This window comes from Cryptotermes secundus, unplaced genomic scaffold (assembly GCF_002891405.2).
Source record: "Cryptotermes secundus unplaced genomic scaffold, Csec_1.0 scaffold3341, whole genome shotgun sequence".
Taxonomy (NCBI): domain Eukaryota; kingdom Metazoa; phylum Arthropoda; class Insecta; order Blattodea; family Kalotermitidae; genus Cryptotermes; species Cryptotermes secundus.
In genome coordinates, this window is record NW_019737127.1 from 1374 (window position 1) to 7787 (window position 6414).

Genomic DNA, 6414 nt, shown 5'->3' on the forward strand with positions numbered 1-6414 from the left:
AACATATGGCTCATTCTAAAAGTAGGGAGAGTGTCGGGATGGTTTGGGTTTAAGTCCGGGGATTGTGACCCGTCATAAACTTTACGATCTCGGAACTGCGAAGGGTTCAGGTTCTTCTGGTTGGAGTGGGGTGTGAGGTATTGCCTCTGCTTTGATGTATTGACAAGTACCGACACACGTGAACAAAACATTGTAGTCCTTTGCATTGTACGGTTACAGTATGATACACACATATACACTTAGAATCGAATATTTCATTTTGACCATCATCGGAACTACTTTCATGAAATCTGAGAAGAGAATAAAACGACCTCAGTACGCTGCACAGATACAAACTTACAATCGAATTCCTGGCTTGTCACCGTAATGTCAATTTGTTTCTGTGCCGAACACAACACTTTGAGTATGCACTCGTGGAGCAGCACATAACCATTCATTAATACCCAGCTGGGTCCACAGCGTTTCATTCAGTTCTGTTATATTCTGAGTAGAGCTGCTAGGTATGCTTCCAGTGGACTTAAGCAATTACGCTTCACGTTCTTCGTCTAAATGCTTTACTTGCACAAGGTAATTTTGTTTGCGCAGTCGATGGCTGTTATCTGTTTGCATTCCTTAAATTCGTCTACCCTTAAACCTAGCGTAATACTGCTTACCTATATCTTTTAACAAATACTGACTTTCTGACAGTATTCTTGTAATTTTTAACTCGTTATATTGTATCTTAATTGGTAAAGGCAAAACATGGTACACACTGTATTTCACATGGTTTGTTAGAGGAAGACGAATGTCAAGTCACTGAAGAAGTCAGCTTGATTTAAATTTATCCGATTCATGATTTGAGCTTGTGCAATAACATATGGCTAGAGCATGCCGAAGCTCCGTCTACTTGCGCCGAATGCTCACTCACAAGCAGCAGCATGGATTAGGAAGTATATATTTTCTTTATCTCATCACCGTGCTCATTATTGTCCAGCCTGTACGATCGTACACTCTTGTTTTCAAATAATTCTTGTAATGTCGTATAGATCTTAACGTCCATTTAAGACTGTTGCCTGTTCTTTTGAAATTTAAAAATCAGTCTGCTCCATTTCTAAATCCGAAATTTTGTCTGTGTAATATTTTGCGTGTTCACTATCCATGGTACCAGACAAGATTTTGCTAATTCCACCAATGAAATTGAAAACCCTCTCCTATAACGCGATTGAGTAGCTTCATTTTCGATTCTGGTTAACTATTTTACAAGTAGTTTCATATGTTCTACTTCATTAATCTATTTAAATAGCTGATAGTTTTAATAAAATCAGGGACTATTATAATCATTTGTAATAACGAGTTACAGTATGTATGTTACTTACGACCTGACTCCTTCAAGTCTTCAACGATGGTGCTGGAGTTCCCCATTCTGAAATAATATATGAGAAGAAATTATATAAGGGACCAAACTGAGCAGGTAGTTATATTTTCTAGTTAATTGAACCTTTTAATGCACTTAATGTGGGGGTGGAGTCCTAATTGGGTCTCCTCGGCACTGCAGCCACTGATTGGACTATTGTACCTGCCCCAGGTCATTATGATGATGGAGAAATGGGTGGAATGAAGGTGTTTTCTAGCTACTAGAATACTGGAAGATGGACAAAGTCCAAAACCCCAATAATTGTCAGTAGATGAGTGTTTATGCCATCTCCATATGAAGGGAAACATCAGTAAGATATGGCGTCCAAATTATTATGGGGGGTGCAAAGGCGAAGATAGGAAATGATCCTGTAGTACGTACAAAACGAGGAACACGAAAACTTTTATTAACAAGAGAGTGATGACGGCCAATTTTGCTGTCACCGGAAACTTTGTTAAAAGTAGTACGTTTTCTCATAAGAGTGTCCGTAAGAAAAAATGGATATCTCTCAATGGTCGGACAAGAAATTAAATTGACCATTCTATGATAGATGCAAGACACGCAAAGAGCCTTATCGGTGTGCGATCCTATAGAGGGGCAGAAAGTAACTCGGACCACTTCATGGTAAGGCTAATTTACAGGACTGAAATATCAATAGTTAACAGAACCAAAACCAAGTACATGCAACGTCGTGGCTTTCATACCAATATCCTACATGCATTCCTCTCCTCTCTCATTCGTACTACATGCCCTGTCCACCTCATTTTCCTTGACCGGATCATTCTAATTATATTTGTCGGAGAGTACAAGTTGTGGAGCTCCTCATTATTTAGACTTCGCCTACATCCTGTCTCTTCATCTCTCTTCGGTCCAAATATCTTCTCAACACCCTGTTGTCGGGCTACACATAACCGTTCATTATTACCCAGCTGAGTCCACAACGTTTGATGCTGTTCTGTTATATTCTGAGTACAGCTGCTAGGCATGCTGCCAGTGGACTGAAGCAATTAGGCTTCAGGTTCTTGGTCTAAACGCTTTCTTGCACATTCAATATGTTATTAATTTACATTCCATAAATTCGTTTACCTTTAACCTAGCGTAATAATGCTTTGCTATATCTATTGAGAAATACTGACGTTCTGACAATATAAATATAAATTTTAACTCTTCTGTTAATTGGTAAGAGCGTAACATATTACACGTTTCATTTCGAATGATTTTTTTAGAAGAAGGCGAATTACATAAAAAAAACTTCACTTTAAGAATATATCAACTTTACTAATTCTTAAAACTAAATTGCTGTAGTGTGCAACTCAACGAAATTGGCAATGTCAAGACCCTTTGGATGTTGGCTTGATTTAATTAAATCAGATTCATGATTGCTGCTCAGTTCTCAAGCACGATGTCTCACGCCTTGGCTTGGGCGGTTTGGTCTTCGTTGAGAATAAGTCCCTCACGAGCTTATTAGACCTAGTGTGCTCTTCCGGGGGTAGAGGGTTTTTCCAGATGACCCGCGGGACTGTTGCCACGAGCTAAATTTGTGGTGACGACCGGTGGAAACGCCCTCCTGGGCGTGGAATTCGCCTATCATTCCCACCCTTCCACATGGCTTGGTTTAACCCATTTTAGAATGTTGATTCCTCAAGTAGCAGGAGCTGCCACCGTATGAGAGCTGTCCCACATTCGTCTCTGGCAGACCGTATTAGTACTCATAATGCCGTCTCGTCGTGAGACGCCATTGCCCTTTATGGAGCTTAGACGCCAATTCTGTCATGTCATACTAATCCAGACAGGTTGGTGACACATCTGTGGTGGTTACTTGTTTAAGATCTTTCAGGATATGGAAGCAGTCGATTTTTGATATAGTGACAGTTTGAGAAAATTTCCGCTTTCCTCGCCGTGTAGTTGCGGTCTCTGATGCTCTGGAAGTCTGTGTGTGTTTTTTTAGTCTGGAGAATCGAGACCGGATTTTCAAGTGCAAAGTTCGGTATTGTAGTTTTCGTTTGAGGTCTGACTTGAAGTTTTGCGCATTTCTGGGGGTGTGATTAGGAGTCTGTTGATTCTATATTTTCTCGTTTTGCTGTCTGATGTTGACTTGTTTCTGATGTATCCGCGGTTGGTGGAGGGGTGTCCATGATTTGCGTTTTTCCTACACTGTAGGAGTCCTGTAAATTTCAAGATGTCTTCGGGCAATGACTAGGAAGTTGGGAAGATTCAGGCTTGTCTGTTGTGTTCTTGTATAGTTGAGATGATCAACCCGATGCAAGGGGCAGGTTATGAGTTTGACTGATTTATTTCCGTAATGAGTAGACGTTGTTTTCTGTAGATTGTACTAATTCCCAGCGTACACTCGTATGTCGAACGAATGCAGTGCGTTGTATTCAGCGTTGATGTTGATAAGTTAATTAGGGACGGAGAATATGTATTTTTGCTCCAGGATATCATCATATTCGACAAGGCTTTGATTTCAGTTTTCTTTGACAGTATTTTCTGAACTACTGCTGCGAATCAAAGAATTTTCAATATTCTTTAAAGCTCAAGTAGTGTCAATACTGTTCGAAAATGTAGAAGAATTTCATAATTCTCGGAAGGAAGGCTGCAACTGTTTAAAAGAGATTTGTTCAGAAACTGAAAACATGATCACGGGTAGAAAAAGACCACTCAGAATTTTCGGCTAAGAAACTACAAAGAAGTAAATGAAGTGAATGGAAATACGTGTCTAGGGGCCACCTCACACAAGTTCGAGGAGCCACTAGTTAGGACCGGATAGGAGGATGGGTGGCCCTCATAGCCACACTTCGCGGTGAGGTCTTCGTTTCTCTTCGAGGCTGAGTTAAACCGCAGGGCCGTTGTGCGGCTGGAGTGATTGTGTCAGTGATTGTGTGTGATTGAGGAATCCAGTGAACTCTCAGGGATCGAACCCGCCACATTTCGGCATGTAACGTGGTGCCTCGGCCCACTGCGCTACCACCTGCCTCCATATAAACAGAAATATGTATGTTACTTACAATTAAATTCTAGGTTACGTAGATTCGAATTTTGCGTCATACTAGTTTGTTTTGGTATGCACTCTTCAATAATAACTCATAGCAAGTTCTCAAGGCTAGCCTTCGAGACTGTAACTCAGTGCGCCCGGTCTTCATTTCTTCTAGGGTGGCCTCCATCTTTTTCTGGATGGCCTGCAAAGCGGCGTTTGTATTTGGGTAACGACCCGCCACATTTCCTATGAGAATGGCTCACGTAAATCAGATTGCCATATAAAGCTTATGACTGCGTTAACAGTGACATTTGTTAACGTGTTCTTTGTTATCGAGACTAGTTTGCTGAGTCATAAGTTACGTAACGAGGCCGTATGAACTGAATATATGAATGTTCTTCCAGAGGACATGAATTACAAGTAGAATTTGAGGTTCTCACACCGGAGGTTGGTGGTTCTATCTTGTGGGATGTAGCGCCGTGTAGTCCGTTGAAGGTCGGCAGAAGTTTCTCGGGAGGGTGCCACCTTTATTTTCAGGATCGAGGAGTGGGCCAAGGGGGAAGCCAGCGTGAAGTATGTAGCAACCTGATCCTGATTCTGAAGATGGAAGCGACTTTTTCCTCCGAAACATCGGTTAACTCTCAGCGGAATACATGGAACTTTATCCCAGAGGGTAGAACTCTTCATGAAATACAGTTGTTTGTAAATAAAGTTTTTGGTGTTTTTGACTTGAGAGCTGAAAGTATTTGGTTAAGAAGGATATAGTATGACGAAGAGCTTCGTAATTTATACATGTCATATGAAGTCCCTGGAGTAATGAGACAACCGATGGAGTAGGTGCGCAGATCCAATTTGGAAGACAAGAATCACATCCCACAAGTTCACGGTATATTACAACTTTCGTCTGGTATAAACATGAGGAAAATGATATAAAAATCACTGCATATGTTAAAATAAACAAATGAAGTAACAAACAGCGACACCAATAGAAGCAAAAAATAAGATATACAACCATTAATTGTTCCATGTTTAAAAAAGGATATAAATTAGCATGTAGTAACTATACAGGTATATCATTACTACCGACAGCGTATCAAATTTTAACAAGGATACTAAAAAAGAGAATGGATCCATATATAGAAAAAATAATAGGAGAATATCAATCAGCATTTCAAACCAATAGGTCAACAATAGACAATTTATTCACCCTGAGACAAATAACGGAGGAATGCTGGGAATTTAATACAGATATTTACCTATGCTTCATAGATTTTAAACAAGCATATGATACAATAATAAGGAATTAAGGATTTTAAGAAATTAAGGATGATTATGTCCACTTTTGGTATTCCAACAAAACTAAGTAGAATAATTAATTTAACCAGAAACAGTCAATCAAGTTATAATCCAGAACCATTTAACGGAATGCTTTAAAACAAATCAAGGATTAAAACAGGGGGACAGTTTGGCTACATCACTATTTTTAATCATGACGCTGCACATCCCGCTCCTCTTCCTTCTTCTTGCCACATTTGTATGCCTGTGAGCAGAAAGAAAAGACTGTTGATATACTCAAGTTATTGCAACATTAGCAAGACCATTGTAATTATACATACCATCCCTTCGTCGCCATGAAAGAAATCGCATGATAACTGGAAAGGAAGAAATCATTTCCTAATGGAGGGAAATCCCGGCACTTGCTTGGAGACAGCTATCCTGACTGAAATCTTCGCGGTTTTTATCAGACGCATTCAAAGTGGGGAATTTCGTGTTACTGCATTGTAAATACTACCTTGGATGTGCGAGGTCTTAGGAGAAAGAAGTGTGCCTGAGAAAAGCCTAATGAAAATAAATCAGAAGGCCCCGACTTAAAATATCAGATATCTTGAATGTAGTTTCCCTTAAATTTCCATCAAATGGCTCCTTCCGCTGACAGTCACCATTTATCAGTTGCGGTGATCATACTTACCACACATAAACAGTGTAGTTGAAGAAAGCAAAGTGCAGCAGTATGCATGGCATTTCGCCCATCTAAAGCGAGAGT